Here is a 21281-nt window from a genome sequence, read left to right on the forward strand (position 1 = left end):
TATTATTCAACGGATTAGGATTTTACAACACTTTCAGCATCTGAGCATGTGATATATAGACATCAACTTTGCATTTGTCTGGAAATTTGGTAGACTTTTATTTCACTCTCTGTGTCGTCTTTTAAACTGCTATATTTCTATTTGTATTATTTAAGGGATTAGAACCTTACAAACCTTTCAACATTTAAACATGTGATATAGAAACATCAGCTTTGCATGGATATTTATCTGGATATTTGATTGTCTTTTAATGAACTGTAAGCATAGCCTTTTTCATTGCTATACTTCTATTTGCATTCATATCATTTTAATTACTTTTTTGGTTTCCTTTCCCCCTCCTTTTCTTGATATGACTTTTGCACAATTAAAAAACAAACAAACAAATAAAAGCAACAACAGGAAACCACAAAGTATTAGGGAACCTTGCTCGAGTTATATCAAGACCCACCAAAACGTAATTTGGCAAAGCAGGGTTAAAAAGCTGATTCATCCATATTTTAACTTCATTAGCCATATTAAAGGTGACTCCATGTATATCTTTTGTTTTGGGATGTGGCAAGACTCAAACCATGCAAAAAACACTGGCTGCACCTGCACTGCAGAATTAATGCAGTTTGACACTATATTAACTGCCATGATTCAATACTATGGAATTCTGGGTATTTGTATTTTTGTGAGATATTTAGCCTTCTCTGTCAGAGAGCTTTGGTGCTACCACAAACTACAAATCTCAGGATTCCATAGGATGGTGCTATGACAGTTAAAGCAGTGTCAAACTGCAGTAAATCCGCAGTGTGGCAGCAGCATGTGAGCATGTGTCAAAACAGGAGAACGTACAGTAGTGTCCATGTGTGAAAACAGGAGAAAAGGAGATTGCTGTCTTCTGCCAATGTCCTGTTAGATACAGCTGGGAAGGTTGCCGTTTCTGTTGTTGCTTGAATGATTTTTAAAATGCGTCAAAAATACAAAGAGACATAACCAAAAATTATCCTCCCATTAAGTGTTGTTAAAGTCCTGTACCCAGTATTCCTGGCCCCATCTGCCAGTATTTTGTAGCCCTGACAGATTTTCTATGAATGAATGAAGTTGTCAGCAGGAAAAAACATACTGTTGGTTTGAACATACTGTTGGTTTGCAGTATTTGTTTGTTTTGGGAGATTGCATTTTCATCTTTCTCTTCCTTTTCTTTTGGAAGGGGCCACCAGCATGCAAAATATGCATCTATATAGTAAATGTCCAACAGGCCCCACTGAATCTACAAACTGAGTAGAATATAAGTAAAGTAGGAGAGTGTGTATGTTGACAGAAAGAGAGAGTCCTTGCATGTTTAAAACACTTATCTACGTCTTTATCTACATTATGATGTAGTCCACATCAATGGTGGTGGCTCCCATGTCATTGGAATGGTGACTCCATTCCACCTGTTACTCCAGACTTTGAAGGAGCTACCCAAGATGCTTAGTCTGTTTTGGGGCAAGCTGCAGCATCTACTGAACTACATCAGGCTGATTTCTCCTTGGCCACCCAGGAATTATCACAGGCGGCTGCCACAGTGCAGAAATAACTCAGTTTAACATCATTTTAACTTCTATTGCTCAGTGCCATGGAATTCTCGGACTTTTAGTATAGTGGGACAGGGAAGGCTAGATATCTCACTACCTCAAGCTCTAACTACCAATCCCAGAATTCCATACCATTGAGTCATGTCAGTTAAAGTCGCCCTGATCTGAGGAAGGAGCGGGATAAAAATAAAAACTTTATTATTATTTATTATTTATTTTAAAGTGATGTCAAACTGCTTTATTTCCACAGTGTGGCAGCAGCCACAGTAGCTCTCCCTCTGCCCTTCCAAAAGTTTGTCGAGGGTTCTTCTTACACTTACTCAACTCCACTTCGAGAGAACATACAATACAAACTACATAATGTGGATGCATGCAGCTCATCTGGAACATGAGAGAAAAGCAACATGGATGAAGATTTTTCTAAAGACATAGCTGTATCTACTATTGATGCCAGGACTGAAAGAGCTGTCTGTCTTGCTCTTCCTCTGTAGTTTAGGTTAAGCTGTGCACCAAAGAAACTAGGCCAGAGGAAGAAGTGGCAACTGCTCATTTATTTGCACCCTCTTGAATGATACAGGGAATGCAACTGATGACTCAGAAAGGTTTCTAGGTACTAAGCTTTATTTGTTCATTGTTTGGTTCATTTATAACCTGGCCTTCCTCCCAGGAGTAAGGCCGTTTTCATGTTCTGAAGTTTAGTGAGTTTTAATCTACATGATAAGGATATTTTTAATCACTCAGTTTATCAGTTTTGACTTTAGTGACCCTGAGTTCCAAATAAGACAAGTTGGATATAATTTTATTAAAATAAAATAGACACAAGATTCTTCTCTCACTCCCTTTAACCCTGCCATAGATAGTTTCATCTTCACAAACACTCTGTGTTTCTGCACACACTGCAGAAATAAAGCAGTTTGACATGACTGTAAGGGTCATGGCTCCATCCTGTGGAATCCTGGAATTTGTAGTTTGGTGAGGTATTCAGCCTGGTCTGTCAAAGAGCTCTGGTGTCTCACCAAACTACAAGTCCCAGGATTCTGTAGGAGAGTCATGACAGTTAAAGTAGGGTCAAACTGCTTTATTTCTGCAGTGCGAATACACGCTAGGTTGAGAATTATTGGCCGAAGGTCACTCAGGAAACTTGACCAGGGTCTCTTTGTGTGATGTTCTAATGATTACAACCACTCTGGCTCTTTGGCTCTTTCACCTTTAAATTGAGCTTGGAAACCTTCTTCTTCCCTTAACCAGAAACTAGAAATTCCCAGAATCCCCCAACCAACACCTCTTGAATATTACTTGATCATAGGGATGTCCACTACAGTGCCTATGGAGATAATAATGAAGTTGGTCTCCACTTTTCCCCTGAGAGATAGTATGACTCAGGAAAATGACAGTATATATACATTTACCCAACCTATAATGTTCCTTTTTGTTTCATGAATGCCACAAACATTTTCTCTGCAGCTTTTTTTCTCTGTTTCTTATAACAAAGGCTAATAAAAGTACTGGCTGTATTTATGAGTTGTTGTTGTTTGCCCTCCACCAAGGTGCTGGTTGCAAGACTATTTCCTGGAACAGGTATGGGCTGTTGCAAGGCATCATTCAAAGGTTTCTGCATTCAGGACTTGGAACATTTTGCTAAGGCAAGCAGAGGAGAATAAAGGAGAGAAGGAATGGAGAGAAAGAAAGAGGAAAGACACAGAAAGTATCGCAAACAGATGTCCTCCTTTTCCAGGACACAACCTACATTTCAAGCTTCTGTCCTGAAAGAATTCCAAAATGTCCTCCATTTTAAGCCCAACTAAGAAGTCCATTGAGTAAGACTTTGTTTGCTGTTCCTCTTCAAGAAATTCATTTACATTGGCAGCCTGTCCTCATTGCAAATGGGGAGAAAGGATGGATCCTTCTAAAGTTCTTTTTTCTAGGAACAGCAGCAGCAGAGAAGACTTGCTCAGGGTGTGTGTTTCTCAGTGGGGAAAAGGACAGCAAACATGTTAAGCAATGGGCTGCTTGAGAACACAATGCAAATGTTTAAAACGTTTTTTCCTTAATTTCAGCACAATGGACAAATGAAAGGAATAAATTAATGTAGATTCAGTCAAAGGTTTGTTGCTAGCAAAATACCATTTTAAGCACTTGTCTTGCCCAGAGTTCTATAAGCACATGGCAAGCCAATAAGGCCTTTTGACAAAGATAAGTTCATCAGAAAAATACAGCTGAGTACATAATAAAACAGAGCCTGTGTAATATAGCTATAAATAAGCCATATGAAATTAATTTATATTTTTATTAGTGTTTTTAGCTTTTACTCTGAAATGTCCTACATTTCTCCTGAATATCCTATATTTTGACATGCTTCTTTGCAGTCACCCTGTACAGAAATTGACTATTTGAGATAGAAGGATCCTTAACCTCTCATAAACTTGCTCTCATACCATACCACAATTGAAGCAAGAATAACAACTGGAGTATTTTCAGACTTTTAAATTGTAATAATCCATAAAGGCTAGAAATGTTTCCTTTTTAAAAAGATGACTTTTCCAGAAAGCAAAATTGCACTGTAATGTTTATTGTATTAAAAGAGATGTTACTTTTACATACAGTTGGCCCTCTGTATCCACAGATTATTTACCCATGGCTTCAACATCCACAGCTTGAATCATATATATGATTTTGCCATTTTATTTAAGAACACCATTTTACTACACCATTATATTTAATGGGACTTGAGCAGCCACAGATTTTGGTATCCATGAGGGTCCTGGAACCAAACCCTAGCGGATACCAAAGGCCCACCCTGTATGTTTCAAATACTATTGAAAGGTCTGAGAATAAACCAAGAAGATTCTCTAACCATAATTACTTTTGTTGATATCAGTAACTTCCAATATTCCTTACATACTGTATTGGTTAGCCTTAGTGATGACTGTAAAGCATTGAACTGTACTTTTGCTACGCAGCCTGTATATTCCTGCTGGTGGGTGGAGCAGGTGACAATGTTGTTGTTTTAAGTTATGAGTGTACTTTTGCTTTGATTTTCAAAGCTCCTAAAACCTACATATATATATATATATATATGACAGAGCAGTTCTGTTGCCTCCATATCCCATGTAAAATCCTGTAACATGAATCAAGTGGCCACTCTTATTACCAGTAAATGTGAGCACATGTATGTCTTTGTTTCAACAATCTGCAGGCAAGCATGTTAATATAGGGATAGTAATGCTGGATCAGACTAGAGGGCCATCTTGTCCAGAACTTGGAAAAGTTACTGTTTTAGACTACAACTCCCAGAATCTCCAGCTAGCACAATCCACTATTCCAGCATTCTGTTCATGCTTTCTGCTTCCCACTTCAGCTCCCCAGCTTCTGATACTGGAAAGAATATCCATCCAGCTTAGCTAGTAACCACAGGCAGCTCCATCCTTCCTGAATTTGTCCAACATCATTTTAAAGCCATCCACATCTGTGGCCATCACTACCTCTTCTGGTAACTAATGCAAACCTTTAACTATGCACTGTGCAGTGGTGCCTCCACATTCACTGGAGTTTTGGGTTTAGGATCCTGTGGGGGGGAAATGCAAATAAAAAAACACTATTTTTTTTATACTAGAGAGCACCTCTCTGGGAATCTCCAGGTCCTCCAAGGCAAGATCTGTCAAACGGTGCCCATGAAAGAGTGCTGGAGGGCATACAAATGCCTAGAGAAGTGTTCTCTCTAGGAATCTCTAGGTCCTGTCTACAGCAGGCAAGGTAAAAAGCAATTGCTGCTACTCCCCTGAACTCACTGTTATTGATGTTTCTCTTCATTTTGCCAGGTTAGATCTCATAAATTCAAATTAGAGGTTAGCTCTGATTTGGTAGCTCTTACAAACAAAGTTCTGCTGAGTTCAATGAGTCTGAAAAGAAAACTACAAGTGCATTTCCACTACTACTCTGAACTATATGGTATGCAGATTGCAGCCTTGATTACCTAGTGATTGAGGAGCTGGAGATCAGGAGTGAAAGGAGGTGTTTGTCCTGGTCTGTGCATGTTTTACAGTTGAGCTCTTTCTAGTTGCAGAGATTTTGATCTGTATGCAAAAAATTATTTTAGTATGAACTTCCTTCTTTCCAAACAAGTTCTTAAGTGAAGCTGTTTTGAAAGTAAAAACAATAAAACCAAACAGCAGAATGTACCAATGACTAGTTGAAGAATCCTGCTGAAACATAGTTTCAGACTGTGGAGTCCATGTCTTGATACTGTCTTTAGAGTTGTTTGTTTGTTTCTTGGGTTTCTGTAAGACAATTAAATGTAAAAATATTTTTATGATTAACTATGTACTGTAAACAGAACTTGGAAAAAAATTCTTTTCTGGACTACATCCCCCAGAACCCGATTGGGGATTATAATCCCCAAAACATTTTCCAAGCTTTGTATGTCTCATGCTCCCTCATGTTGGTCCAAGAGTCTTTTTTATTAGGCCAGTGGTTCTTTTTCTTTGGCCCTTCAGCTGCTTTGGACTTCAGTTCTCAGAAACACTCTTAGCTAATCAACTTTCAACCCAGAAACATGCCTGCAAAGTAAAACCAGAAACAGCAGAATTCTCCTATAAAAGTATCTCCCCAAATCTTTGATGTTTATTCATTTGCAATATTCCTAAGGGTGTTCTTGAACTGGTATAAATGGAACTGCCTGCTCATCAGTCCCTTATGCTTAATCTTCAGTTATACAAGTGTCAGAGTTCGATGCCAATGTACAACCAGTTTTCATGGAAATGAGCACAAGTACAGAAGAAGGAACTGGCAAAACCACCTCTGAGTATTCCCTTTGTTTAAAAAAAACCCTATGAAACTCATGGGACAGGCCTAAGTTGACAGGTTACTTGAAGGCATGCATACACAGTACACTAAAGTTAACAGATACTATAACAAAACCACCTCTGGCCAGACATTATCTCTCATTTACCTAACTTCTAACCTAGTTTCATAGGATAAGCCCATTTAGTCATGGTCTACATTTTGGTGGCCAAATGTTCACCGCAAGAGGGAGATCCTATGCCAGTAGGGTGGTGGATCCACTCATGGTTTTAGCCCAAGCCTTAAAGAACTATCAGTGCTTAACTCTATACTTAAATTAGAAAGCTGGGGGTGGAGGACCCAGAGCAGATTCCTCATCTCAGTGGCAGCAGAACTAACAGCCTCCATTACCCACGTCCTTTTTATGGTTCTGTAACATTTGACAATAGCCTCATTTTTGTACTACCTATAAGGATCAAATGCCATAACTAATAATAAAGATAATAGTCATGTAGTGATTGTTTTGTACATGACTTCATAAAAGCTACAAACTTTCCTCTTGTGTGTGTGCAAGTGTGCATCATCTTGCCTGTCAGCTTATGGGAACCCCATGATTTTTTTAGGCAAGGAATTAGCCAGAGGTTTTTACCATTTCCTTCCTCTGAAATATAGCCTACAGCACCTGGTATTCATTGGCCATTTCTCATCCCCTTGTTGGTGTTGTGTGCCTTCAACTTATGGCAGCCCTAAGGCAAACCTGTTATGGGGATTTTCTTGGCAAGTTTCTTCCTATGCCCGTACACTTCTGAAAATACAGTAAATATAGCAAAATAGTAGTGAATAGCATCTTTGGCCCCATTCAGACTGGCATCAAAGACCTGGAAGGAACTGGGCTGATTCGGATGCCCCTCCCTCAAATCTCTCAGTTAGCAAGTGCCCACTACAAAAGAGGGGCATTTTAAATCGAATGCATTCTGTGCCTGCTGCCAAAGGTGCCTGCTGTCAATCAAGCGATCGTCATGGTGACGTTTTGCAGGGGCATAAGAAGTGTCCTCCCCCCTCCTTTTTTTAAAGAGCCATGCTCTTTAGTGTCAATTTTTTCCCCACCGGAATATGGTGGGTCCAGTTCTGGGCATCACAATTCAAAAAGGATGTGGAGAAACGGGAGCAATGTCGAAAGGAGGGCGACTAACATAGTGCGGGCCTGGAAACCTGTACTATGATGAACGACTTAGGGGAGCTGGGGATGTTTAGCCTGGAGGAAGAGATGGTTTAGATGTGATATGAAGCGGTGTTTAACTATTTGAAGGATGGCAGATTGAGAGGGAACAAGCTTGTTTTCTGCTGCTCCAGAGACTAGAACGCAGAACAATGGATGCACTGCAGGAAAAGAGATTCTACCTCACATAGGAGGAACGTCATGATGTAAGAGCGTTCGAACAATGGAATACACGCTTTCGAGTGTAGTGGAATCTCCTTCCTTAGAGGTCTTTGAACAGAGACTGTAGGGCCATCTGTCAGGGATGCTTTGATTGAGAGTTCTTGCATGCAGGGGGTTGGACTGGATGGCCCTTGTAGTCCTCTTCCAACTCGATGATTCGATGACCACTTGCAGTCCTGTAATTATTCCCAATAGCTGTCACGTTAAAACTTTTTTTTTTAGAATAACAAAGGCTGGTATAAAGAATTTCTTCTGATGCCCAGTGGGGTACCCGGTCTTTATGTGATGCTGCAATTTTTGTGTGATACCACAACTGAAGACTTGTATCCAGAAGGTAGCACTGGGGGAGGTAAAACAATGGCCTCCCAATAAATTCTATTCTTCCGCGGAATTGAACTGTTCATTCAGTTCTCAAATTTCATTAACGAGACTGAGAACACTGGAAATCATTCAACACCTATCACTTGATAGGCTTTTGTATGTTTATTCTTTTATGTCATTTTTTTTTTTTTTGGCCTACCTCTTTTTTTTTTGTAAACTGTAAAAATTTCTGAAGTTGTTAAGTTGCTGCATTGCTAGAAAATGTTGGGGCCAGAAAAAAATATATAGGGGGAGAGGCAGGAATTCCTAGTGGAAGTTGGTTGACACTTTTCCTCCCCACCCAAAGCTGACAACTCCTACTTTGAATCTCTGGTGCAATCTTTGGAGAATGGCATAAGAAAAAGAAAAATAATCATAGAGCCTTCAGACACTTACTGCTTGTAAAACAGTAAATTGCCAAGAAGCCAGCACTGGAATTCCTTCTCCTCTCCTGTAAAAGCAGCCCTAACCCAACACAGAAATAAGAGGAGGTGTTGGCCCTGGGTCCATGCAGTCGTCTTTCATCTACCAGCTATATATGGTTGATATGCACTTTGGAGTTTGCCTGCTAGAGAGAATAAAAGCTACACTATAAATCACCAGTCCTTCTTTTTCCCTCACCCAAAACATACCTAACGAAATTAATTAGAGCAAGCTCCCCTTCAACCATCACAATGACCTGAGAAAAAAGTTCCACAGCCCAAGTCTGCATTCTCTGGTGCCGCAACAGGAGCATTGTGAAACCTGATACAGGCATTAGACAGAGACACACAATCAAAGCAAAATAAACAACTTTTAACCCAGGCCTGTCTCCTTTGCAAGAAAGAAAGAAGCGGAAGAGGTGGGGATGGGAAGAGGCAAGCTGCTGGGCTGCCAGGCTTAAAATTCAAAATGCGATTCCACCATGAAATGGGAAAAAAGTTTGACTGTAGTGTGGCTTAAAAGAAGTCAAACCAAGAGAAAAACCCCTTTTAAAAAAAAGACCCCCAGTGATGTAGGGAATGGGTATTCTTAAAAAAAGTTTTCAGAATGAGCCTTAGAACCCAAGAAGAACCCAGGCATTTTCAAATGAATTAAAGTAAGCGAATAGGATGCCAAAGAAGGAAAGGTAGAAAATTACGAGTGTTAACACAGCACAGACTTTACCTGACAAGAAAAAGCAAACACACACACATCGATCCATCCATCAGTGAAGGAATATAAGTCCTTACAGTTAAGCAATAAAAAACATGATATCAGGGCATACAAATTAGAAACTGCTATAGAATTTTTGCCAGTAATAACACATTATGGATTTGCAGTATATAAGCAACTATATACTCTCTCTCTCTCTCTTAATGACTTACAGTCAAATAATTGGTATGTATAGTCCAGGCACCTCAATTTTTGTTGGTGCCTCCAAGTCATTTTTAACTTATGGCAACAAGTTTTAAATAATCAAACCATAGGGCTTTTTGGTATTTTTTTTTTTTCAGTGGGGGTTGCCATTGCCATCCTCTGAGGCTGAGAGAGTGTGACTTACCCAGCTCATCAAGTGGATTTTTATGCTCTGAGTGGGAATTTGAACCCGGGTCTCCAGAATCAAGTCCAAGCTTGAATGACTACACATGCTGGCCCTGTAATTACCATGGTAAAATAATGTTAAAATATAATACATACACTCCTCCTTCCCAGACAAGGTATGGATTTTGAGCAAGGGAAATGGAATTTATTGTTGGCTTTTCCCTACCACCCTGGCTTAAACATAAAACACTCAAATCGGAAGTTACAATGTCCAAGACTGAGTTATAATATCAAATCTGAAATTAAAAGGTACTTTCTTTGTCTTCCCCTAAAATGGCACAGGAATTGTGTTGTCCCCCCCCCCCCCCCCCCCAAATAGTCAAGGAATCTGAAAGAAAGCTGAATGTCCTGTGGATGTAGCCAGAGAGCATGGATAGACTGAGAAGGAGATATTTGAATGCTCCCTAAACATGGAGCAGGGGAACAGGAATATATGGCTAAGGTGCACCCACATGCAGAAAGTATAAATTTATCCCATGATTACTGGAAAGTATGAAAATCTGACTATGGAGTAATCACATGAGCTTTTTGGTGGGTTGTGGGCTCATTCCAGTCACTTCCGAAGTGATGCACTTCCAATGATGGCGGTTTCATGTCTAAATTGACTGTTTTATCAACAGCCATTGATTTCTATGAGAGCCCCTTGCAAATTTTCAGCAGTGTTTCTGAAGTCACCCCTCATTTTGGTAAAAACGGAAGAAAAGTGATTCCAGAGAATTTCGCTTCCGGCTGCCTTCAATTGCACTGCGATTTGTCTGGTGTGGAAAAGCCTCCGATGCTACCCCCCTGGCCCTTGCATCCTGCTCTGTCATTCCCCTCCCCTTCATGCCATCTCCTCCTCCTCCAACCAGCCGAGCCTATCATCCCCTGCATCCCCTGCGTCCCTCCTAACCCGATCTGCTCTCCTCCTCAGCCTGCCACCAATCCATCATCCCTGCCTCTCCTAGACCCTGATCGGCTCCCCTCCTTCAGCCTCCCACCGATCCACATCCCCTGACTAGCTCCTGCATCCCGATCCTGGCCCACGGTACCGTAGCGAGCAACCATCATCCCGCCCTTCTCTGCTGACCTGTCCTGGCCCCAGGGAGCCCCCAGCGACCTATCCAATCCCCCTGACTGCTCCTAGACCCCGATCTGCTCCTCTCCTTCAACACTGCAACGTCACCGATCCACCATCTCCTGCCTCCTCCTCACCTCAATGAAGGAGACAGCTAAGGAGGGGGCAGGGAAGGAGAGCATCCAGAGCCCCACTGAGCAAGGCCCCAAGGGTGCCGATTCGAATCGTTGAACCTAAAGTAGGCTCTGGTGTGGTTAATACATGTGCACTCACTCCCCTTTGCTTGAGTCGAATCACGTGACTTGCTTGGAATCGAAACTGACTAGCTCTCCTTCACTGGGAAGGACAACAGAAAGGCAACCAGGTGTGGAAAAACATGACGTTTAACCTCAATCTGAATTGCTAGAGAGGAGTGACTCTGATTTGGTGTAAAAAAAATCCACGCTTTCATTGCTAGACAGAGTGACTGCGGATTCTGAGCTGCAACCCCCCCCCCCATGTGTGATAAGGTCCTATTTATTTCTAACAGTCATACTCCAGACTGTGAAGTTTACCTCATAGAGAGACCATGGGTCCACCACAGTGAGCCAGCTTCAGACAGAATGGAATAGACTGCTGTTACACACTAGTTTTAAAACCGGTTTGCAAACTGGTTTAAATAGGGAGTTGACATTAACCACTGGGTTTTTCTCACCCACATTCAAGGTGTGTTCACACTTGAACTGGATTTTCCTGACGTGAAATCAGGGGGTGGTGGCAAAATCCCCTTAACCTGGTTTTTTTTTTTTTTTTTTTTTTTTTTTGGAGACAGGAATTCTAGGTTATTTTCAAAAGACCAGGTATTTTGGGGGGGAGGGGCTCAAGGGAATTCAAAGTCGATCAAATTCGGATCAGCGCCATCACCTCTGTTTCTTCCTCCTCTCCCTTGCCTCTTGCTTTCTCTTCCGCCTCCTCATCAGTGCCCGCCGCTGCATCGCCAGGATCGAATCTCTCCATGACATTTACCCTGTTCCCAAATGTGAATAGGAATAGGGATAAAATGTCACGGGGAATTCGATCATGGCAAATCAATGGAAATAACACCCAGTTTCCACAACCGGGTTTATTTCCTAGTTGTGAATGGACCCTCTGTAATTCTGTCAGTTGACTCATTTTGCATCACACTGCAGAAATAATCCGGTTGACACTACTTGATAATGCCATGGTGTAATGCTATGAAATTCTGGGAATTGTAATTTTGCAAGCTTTGGTCGGTGCTAGAATTCCCAGAATTCCATCGCATTGACTCATTTAGTAAAAATTGGAGTTCGCGTGTGGGAAGCAGCCACAGACTTGGATGGGACTTCCCAAATACACAAGCACCCCATGCATTGATGTTTTCAAATACAATTGTTTTGCGATTATATCACAGGCTGGGAAACTGTTGGAATTTGCAGGGCCACACTGGCCTTCCAGGGCCTCATCACACTTCTACTATTCTGATTCACGTCCTGTCACTGATTCCTGAAACCATTCAGCAAACAGTGTGGTTCACACAGTTTGTGTCGGTGCAAGAGCTTGAAGCGTCAGCCATGGCTCCCCACCATGTCTCCCTCTGTCCTTCCTGCCCATACTGGGGTGGAGGAGAGGCCGGGGGCAGAAAGAGAGAGGCAGGCTCAGGACTGAGATGAAGCATGGGAGGTATGGCCGGGAAAGCCGTGCCAGTGGGACCACGGGGATTTGAATCCAGTTCAATTCCACCTGGTTCCCACTTGGGCTAAATAAATTTATTTCAAATAATCGATTCAGCCCAAAAAACACCCCATGGTACCAGCATCTTTTGATACTGGTATAATGGATAAAAATGGATAAACTATGCCCACCATTTCCGAATCGCTTCAGGATCGAATTAAGTGGGAACTATTGTGGTTTAAACTGGATCACATCTGGTTAAAAATCGTAGTGGGAACAACTCCAAGAAACTTGGAGGGCTAACATGCTGACAAAAAAAGTATGCTAATTTAGGTGCCCAAACACCTTCTAGGTTGTGGAGCTATGTTTGGTCATGTTGCTTCTTGTTTTAAAAATTGTTCTTTGGATGCATTCATACTATATAATAATGCAGTTTTACACCACTTTAACTGCCATGGCTTATTCATCCTACAAGAATCCAGGGATTTGCAGTTGTGTGAGGTGTCAGAACCCTTGCAGGGAAGTTCGTCTTTGTAACATTACAAATCTCAAGATTCCATATGATGGCGCTACTGCCCTTAAAGGGGATGCCAACACTGCTTTATTTATATACAGTGTAGAAGCACCCTTTATGCCCTCAAAGACATTTGGGGGAAATCGAAAAACTATTTTTGGCCCTTGGGGACCTCAGAGGCTAGAACAGCCTGGGGAGTTGCATGCATACCATCCCACACTTTGCTCACTCCAGCTGTGCTCAATCCGGCTGTGCCAGACTTAACTTCAGGGAGGTTCAATCAAAGACTGTTACAGACTGCCAAATAAAGCTGCTTTGGGTCTGCTTTGGAGGTATGCTGTTTTAAATGATGAACATTGCATCCTAAAGAAACCGGAAGCTGCACCAAAGCTGCAAACTCCAGTCTTAGAATGAGTGTGGCTTTGCCCATGACCACCAGACTCCTTTGGACCCCATGCATCATTTAAATAGCATACCTCCCAAAGAGACCCGAAGCAGCTTTATTTTGGCAGTCTGTAACAGGCCTAATAGACATGTTTGTCTGGAAAAACCAGTATGCAAAGGGATCTTGTACATCTTTGAGACTAAATGGAAGTTGGTAGCATGAGCTTTGTAACTTAACCTACTTCCTCAGTTCATGTTATATTCCAGGGTAACACACTGTACTATTTCCTTCAGTAGCACTTCAGCCAGCCTGCATTGTCTCCTTTCATCTGTGTTTAACAACAAATAGCACTTTAGCTCTAGCAACTATTTTTCAGCCACAGGACACAGTATGGGGTGGATGTGTGGGAAAGGGAAAGATGCTACAGTAGGCAGAGCCTGAGGCATACTGCTGCTCATACAGAAATCTGCACCCAAGCCACCCAAAAAAGTAAAAAGGAGGATGGTGAGAGACATGGCCACACATTGGGTTTTCTGCCTACAGTAGCTCTCACTACACTGCTCTCCTCTGGGCTGGCTGGTTGTGGGAGGGAGCTGCCTGAGAGTTCTTGTTCTAATCTCTTGTAATGCTAGTGTTAGATTACGTCACTGCCCAAGCCACAGATCCTTGGGCACAGGCAAAAGGCTAGGAAAAGTTCTGTCTCCCATGCCAGTGTTTACAGGCCCAGAAAGTGAAGAAAGCTTAGAAGAAGGGTCAAGTTCGAACTGCTGGAAATAAGAGGAAATTAGGGTTCAAAGAGACAGCTGTGTTAGTCTGGAAAATCAGTAGTAGAGGGATCTAATACCACCTTTGAGACTGAGGGGCTAAACAGACCAGCATAAAACCAGCATTTGGGGCAGAGTGGGGCATGCCGACGCCTGCTACCTGCTCCAACTCCACCCCGATGCTGGCATCACGCCGCACCACCCACATGTGAAGATAAATGCTGTCTTGGACCTTTGGAAGAAACAAAGCATTTAATGTATAGAATTGTTGCTATACCAAGCAATTATATAACTTCTAATTTCCTTTGGCGGGTTTAATAGACTGCCATTTTGGTGCGGTCTGGGACCCACCCCTTTCCCGGATATCGGGGCTTCGCGGCTACACCGGCAGTCTATGGGCCCCGATCTGCCGCTTTTCAGTGCGGGGAAGCAGCAAAACGCCGCTTCCCCGCAGCCTGAAAAGGGGTGTCCTTGGGCTTCAAGCCCCCAAGGACACCCGCTGCGGCGGGGAGGGGGAAAGGGGCCGCTTGGCCCCTTTCCTCCCTGGCTTCGCTGGCGCAGCCGTTGAAGGCTGCGCCCAGCGAAGCAAAGCGGCGCCGCAGACCAGGAAGGAGCTCCGAAACAGGATCCCTTCCTGGTCCACGGAAGGGCGCCCTAGGCGCCTGCCGCGGATTGAGACTCACAGCCGCGTCTAACGAGTCCGCACGTCCCCGAAGAGGCGGCGTGGCCGTGACGCCTCCGGAGGCGGCATATGGAAGGCCGCACCACGTTTAGGGCAGACGAGCACGCACAGGGTAGTGCGTGGCAGAAGCACCAGCCCTTTGTAACCCTAGTGCGTGCTCACTAAAACGCCGTCTGTAACCGGCCTTTAATTTCCCAACAAGAGCGTGGTGCAACAAAACATAAAGAATTCTAAACCCAGCATTGGTTCAGAGTACCAAGACTGGAGAGAGCTCACAGACCTTCCCTAAAAAATTGTTGCTCATTACACAAAACTTCAATAATACAATTTACAAAATGATGTAATTTCATTTTTGTAATTGTTAAAACAATCTTGAGTCAGAAACTCTTGTGAACTATATCTAAATTGCCCAGATTCTACTAGTAGAACCAGACTGTCTTTTGTATACCTTGTTGAAGACTACTATTATTTCTCATTACCTAGTACTGACGGCTGGACAGCTTTTTATAAATAATCTGTGCAGTTGTAACAATTCTTGATGTGAGTCTGTTTCATATTTGCATGTTTCCTGTCTAGTGGGTAAAGAGGTGGGCTAAAGGTCAGCAATTCTACCTTAGACATATATGGTTTCCACATGACAGAAATAAAGCAGTTTGAAATCACTTACTATCATTAATCTATCCATGGAATCCTGAGATTTCTAGTTTGGTGAGGTATCAGCCTGGCCTGTCAGAGTACTCTGGTGCTTCATCAAGCCACAAATCCCAAGATCCATAAGATAGAATCATAGCAGTTAAAATTGTGCCTTCCAAAAGTTGCTATGATGCCCTCTCTGCATAGGCCAAATAAATCAGCCTCCTCCCATCCTCAAAACAAATAGTCCAGACAACATGGGCCCGTCCCCAGTTCGGTGCAAACTGTCTGCACTATGTCTTTCCTGTTTAGCTCAAACCCAAATATATTCCCCTTAAAACAGTTTTTATCCTTTCTCATCTAATCTTTCTGGAAGATCTGTAGCCCTCTTTGCAACACTGTGGTGGCTGTTTTACAATGTGTCCTGCTCTGCCACCCACTGCCACTCTAGTCATTCACTCTCAAGTGAGAAAGAGGTGCTCAGCTCATTCTGACCTCAGAGCGAGTGACCCATGGCAGCAGGCAACACAGCAGGAGCCGCATGCAAATGGTCACCAGCATCACAGTGGAGTGCCCAACGTAATGGAAGGGGATGTTGAGGAAGCTTTGGGCTAGAAATCTCTGGCTAGTCCTGGAGTATTCTGGCCTGTGAGGACCTGGCCAAAGTTTTCAACTTACTCACAAGCTTAAAATCCTGGATCAACAGCAATTAAAGAATGGGAAAAAGAATTTTTAGAATAAGTAGACATATTTAGATGGGAACCACAATGAATACCAGATGCTGTAGGATATATTTCAGAGGAAGAAATTGATAAAGCCATCTCTGGGTATTTCTTGCCTGAGAAAAACCCCATGAAATCATGAGGTCTCATAAGTCACCAGAAGACAACACACACACACACATCAGAGAAGAGAGAGAGAATGCATCTTACAATGTTTGGAGGTAGGTAGCCTGTTTTTCAAGGAACCAATATTCCTAAATTTATTTGTAAGTGCATCAGTGGGTGCAGTAGAAGTGAACATTAGATAGTGGAGTCTGGGGATGACTAATTATGCAAAGCTGGTGAAAATCCAAGCAGACGGCAAAGAACACTGAAAGGATCTTCTTAACTATGTGAAAGGGCAGCACAATGGCTTCCCTTCCAGGCTTCACTGCAAAGAATCAAACCTGCAGTTTCTCCACAGAGAAGCCCTATGGCTAAACCTAACCTAAAAAGCTTTGTCAGTACTCAGGATCAAGATTGGATCAGATATAAGATTTTTTCAGAGTGGAGCCTTTGTGCTGAAAGTGGAAAGAATTAGATGATTCTAGAAACAGGTTAAAGCAGCAAGGACACGCAAATGAAATGCAGGGACAATTTTCCTTCTGCCTTTTGCACCATCTTGAACATTTGCTTATACCTTGAAATGCAAAGCACTGTATTTGGCAACAAAACACTTTCAAAATTTCTTTGGATAACTTTTGCAAAACTGTAACCCAGCCTAGAGCTGATGAAAGGTTTTTATGTGGCAATTAAATAAATGTTGCAGAGGAGGCTGTTATGGTATAAAAACCTCTAAACTTAAAAGTAACACTGACAATTTACAGTGTTTCCAGTGCAACAGAAAGGCGTTTTACAGCATTCTCTCTTCCAAGTGATCCTGAGGGACAGGCAAGTTGGCCTTTTAATGAATTTCTTTCATTTAAAGCAGAAGAAGTGGGAAAACACGCTGTAGGTGTGTCATAGGTGAGGGCAATGGTATGCAAAAAACCTTGGTGCTGTCTCCTTTTCGTCTAGTTGAATGGTCAGTAGTTTTACAGATATCCCAACTCACTCGTTTTTTCTTAGCCTGCTTTAAAGCACTAGTCTGTTGGAAGCTGTGATATGCTGGGATATTTTTGTGTGACTAGACTGAATCATAAAATTATTATTTGATGAAAATCACAGCAAATACCAGGCAGTCTGAGTCAATGCATTTTGAGTGCACGCCACCTTCTCAAAAGGTTATTTCCAGGCATGTCCATAGCAATGCCAAGTCAACCTCCCACCTGCACACTGGCAAGTCTAACACTACATTTACTCTGACTTAATTCCAGTTGTAGAAATATTCAGAAGACGGAGGCTGCAATCTGATTGCCACTACAGGAGTAAACCTTACTGAGCTCCGATAGACAGGATGGCACTGCTAGCTGTAATCCTAAAAACTGGCTTCAGCTGTTGAAAATAGTGGGAATTAATTGTGTGAACCATGTAGAGTCTGGGCTGATTTTAAGTTAAGGAGATATGATAGCCCTGTTCAATATTTGAAGGATGTCATATTGAGGAGGGAGCAAGCTTGTTTTCTGCTGCTCCAGAGACTAGGACCAAAGCAATGGATGCAAACTGGCAGGAAAAGAGATTCCACTCAATATTAGGAGGAACTTCTGACAGTAAGGGTGTCGACATGGAACAAACTCCCTCGGAGTGTAGTGGAGTCTCCTCCTTGGAGGTCTTCAAGCAGAGGCTGGATGGCCATCTGTCGGGGATGCTTTGATTGTGCTTTTTCCCTGCATGGGCATGGGGTTTGACTGGATGGCCCCTGTGGTCTCTTCCAACTCTATTCATATTTCTATGTGTGTGCCTATACATCAAATTCCACTAATGGTGAAATCATGGAGTAGTAGCTTTAAAATAGCCACTTGTTTAAATTAGTTCTCTTGCTGACCTGGACTAATGCTACAGTTCTAAATCCAGGTGGGTGCTGTGAATCTGAAGTTTTCGGACTTCTTTAACATAGGTTACAATGCCTTAAAATCAACATTAGGGTTGGGGGCATTCTTCAGTACCAGAACACTTTTCATAATGCATATGCTCCCTCCTAATCCTGAGTTGTTTTTAGTTGAAAATTAGATTCCAGGTTGGCCTCTGGTGTGAAACCATAGGTTGGTGCATTCTGCCCTAAGGGGGCTTCCGTTTTACCCTCGTGCAAGAGAGGCTATCCATTCTCTCTGATACCACTGTGCAAGCATGGACTTTGGTGCTAGATGCAAAATTCTAGCAACAACACAGGGCAGTGGTCCCCAAACTGTGCTCTTTAGGGAATTTTGGACATCAGCTCCCAGAATCCCAGACTATTGGCCAACATGGTTGAGGCTTCTGGGATTTGAAGTCCAAAATCTCCACAACCAACTAGTATTCCAGAATTCCACAGCATGGAGCCAGGGCAGTTAAAGTGAAGTCAAAACCGGTTTATTTCTCCAGTGAAGAGGCAACCTTGAAGACCCTTCTTTCCCCTCACTCCTCTGGAAGGCACAAGGGAGCCAAGGTGGCCTCTGGAGCCCTGGGCCTTTTGGGGCTTGCAGCGGGATAAACATTGACAGATACAGAGACTGCAGCCAGGAAGTCAGAAGATTAGAAATGGAAAGAGTGGCATGAAAGTACCAAAAAAGATGCTAAAATGCAGACCACAACTCAGCACCAAAGTCCAAATCATACAAGCCACCGTATTCCCTATACCATGAATGGATGTAAAGAGCTGGACAGCGAAGCAAGAAGATAGGAAGAAAATCAATTCATTGGAGATGTGGTGCTGAAGGAGAAGATGCTAAGGATTCTGTGGACAGCCAAAAGGCAAACAAATGGGTTCTAGAGTAGTTCAAGCCAGAAATCTCTCTGGAAGCCAAGAGGACAAATCTTATGCTGGTGTATTTGGACACGTCTTAAGAAGGCATGAATTATTGGGAAAACAACAATAACTAGGAAGCTGGAGGGAAGTAGAAAGAGAGGAAGGCCACATGCTAGATGGATGGAGTGTATTAAAGGGTCGCGAGTATGAGTTGCAGGAGCTGGACAGAGCAGCGGAGGGCGGGGGGGGGGGCTTGGGGATGTCTCCTTCCTCAGAGGCCTGTGGAGCAGAGCAGAGGGGCGCAGGAGGGCTGGGACTTTGGGGGGAACCTGGAACAGAACCTGGACAGAGCCTGGGGTTATCCAGGTGTGTTAGGCACAATTTCGCAATTTTGCTTTTGCGGAGACGCTGTATGTAAACAGAAAGCAACATTTTCCGGACATTTCCATTTCACGAACAGAGATGTCCCTCCACAGAAAGAAAAAGAAGAAGGTTGGCCATGGTCGAGAGAGTGGAGTGGAGGGCGGTTCCCAGGAGCCACAAGCGTTGCCTCGGGTGGTGCCAAGAGAAGGAGGAAAGCAAGAGAAAGGGCGCGTGGCTGCCTGCCTGCCTCCGCGGGGCTCCTTGGGCCGGGCTCCCTGAGGCCGTGCCAATGCGGGCGGGCTGCTGGCGCGCTGGGTCGAGAGGCGTGGCTGCCGGGGAGGGAGGCACGCGCCGGGCGTGCGAACGGCCCTGGGGCTCTGCTCTTGGGCGGGGCCGAGCATGGAGCAAGCCCAAGGGGAGGGGCTGGGGCGGGGGGGGGAGGGGCGTGGTGGCGCGCGGCGCGTCGCGTGCTGCTCCCGGGGCATCCTCCTCCTCCTCCTCCTCCCGCGCGCGGGGCGGATAAAGGGTCCGCGCCGGGCAGCAGCTGCCCTCAGAGCAGCCCGGACACAGAGAGGGAAGGGACCGCTGCTCCTTCCCCGGGACCCCTTCGCCCCGCTTTGCAGCCTTCCTCCGCCAAGGGCGCCGCGTCGATGCGCCAAGATGAACGGCGTCGTCGGAGCGGGGCGGGAGGCCATGCTTTCCGCTGAGGGCGGAGCTGTTACCCGCTGCCGGGCCGGGCTTCGCGGGGCTCAAGGGCTGCCCCTCCGCCCCCGGCACCACCCCCAGCCCCCCTGGGACGCCGCCGCCGCCGCCAAGGGATGCCCGACCCGGCCAGGGCTTGGCTGCTGCTGGGGCCGCTGCTCCGTCGGGGCGCTGCAAAGGCTCCTCCAAGCGCGCCGCCGCCGCCGCTCCAGCTCCCCGGAGCTGCTCCGTTGCAAGCGGCGCCTGGCCTTCCCGGCGGGGCTGGCGGCGGCACAAGGAGGAGGAGGAGGAGGAGGAGGCCCGGGCTCTGCGGCGGTGGCGCGCCGGAACGAGCGGAGCGGAACCGGGTGAAGCTGGTCAACCTGGGCTTCCAGACCCTGCGGCAGCACGTGCCCAACGGGGCCCGCGCCAAGAAGATGAGCAAAGTGGAGACCCTCCGCCGGCCGTCGAGTACATCCGCGCCCTCCAGCAGCTCCTCCGCGAGCACGACGGCGCCCGGCCCTTCCTGCCCGCCCCGGGCCCGAGGCCAGCGCCGGCTCCCTCTCCTCCTCGGCCCCGTGCCCGCCTCGCCCCGCTCCGCCTACTCCTCCGACGAGAGCGGCTACGAGGGCGCCCTCAGCCCCGAGGAACAGGAGCTCCTCGACTTCACCTCCTGGTTCGGCAGCCTACTGAGCCCCCCCCCTCCTCCTCCTCCACGTCCCCCGGAGCAGGTTAAAAGTGGGCGCCAGCGGGATGGGGCGCAAGAGCTGGAAGGGAGCCCCAAAGGACTTCCAGCCAGCCCCATTCTGCCATGCAGGAACTCCCAATCAAAGCATCCTGACACATGGGCATCAGCCTCTGCTTAAAGACCTCCAAGGAAGGAGACTCCCACACTCCGAGGGAGTGTGTCTCACTGTCGAACAGCCCTTACTGTCAGGAAGTTCCTCCTAATGTTGAGGTGAATCTCTTTTCCTGGAGCTTGCATCCTTGCTCCAGGTCTAGTCTCTGAGCAGCAGAAAACAAGCTTGCTCCCTCCTCAATATGACATCCCTTCAAGTATTTAAACAGGCTATCATATCACTTCTTATTTGTCTCTTCTCCAAGCTAAACATATCCCCCCCCCAAACTTTTTCTCTCTCTGTCTCTTTTCCTGTAGTTTGAATCGGCTGCTCATGTCTCTGGAACAGCTTGCTCCATCCTCAGTATGGCACTGGCAGAATGGGGTGGGGCTCCATGCCCCC

At 44.8% G+C, this 21281-nt stretch overlaps 1 pseudogene; it reads left to right on the plus strand.

Moving 5' to 3' along the window:
* Positions 1–20019: 20019 nt before the first annotated feature.
* LOC121926404 overlaps positions 20020–21281 on the plus strand; it is a 5541-nt pseudogene continuing 4279 nt past the window's right edge.

The sequence above is a fragment of the Sceloporus undulatus genome, chromosome 1 (genome assembly GCF_019175285.1).
Source record: "Sceloporus undulatus isolate JIND9_A2432 ecotype Alabama chromosome 1, SceUnd_v1.1, whole genome shotgun sequence".
In the NCBI taxonomy this organism is placed as follows: Eukaryota; Metazoa; Chordata; class Lepidosauria; order Squamata; family Phrynosomatidae; genus Sceloporus; species Sceloporus undulatus.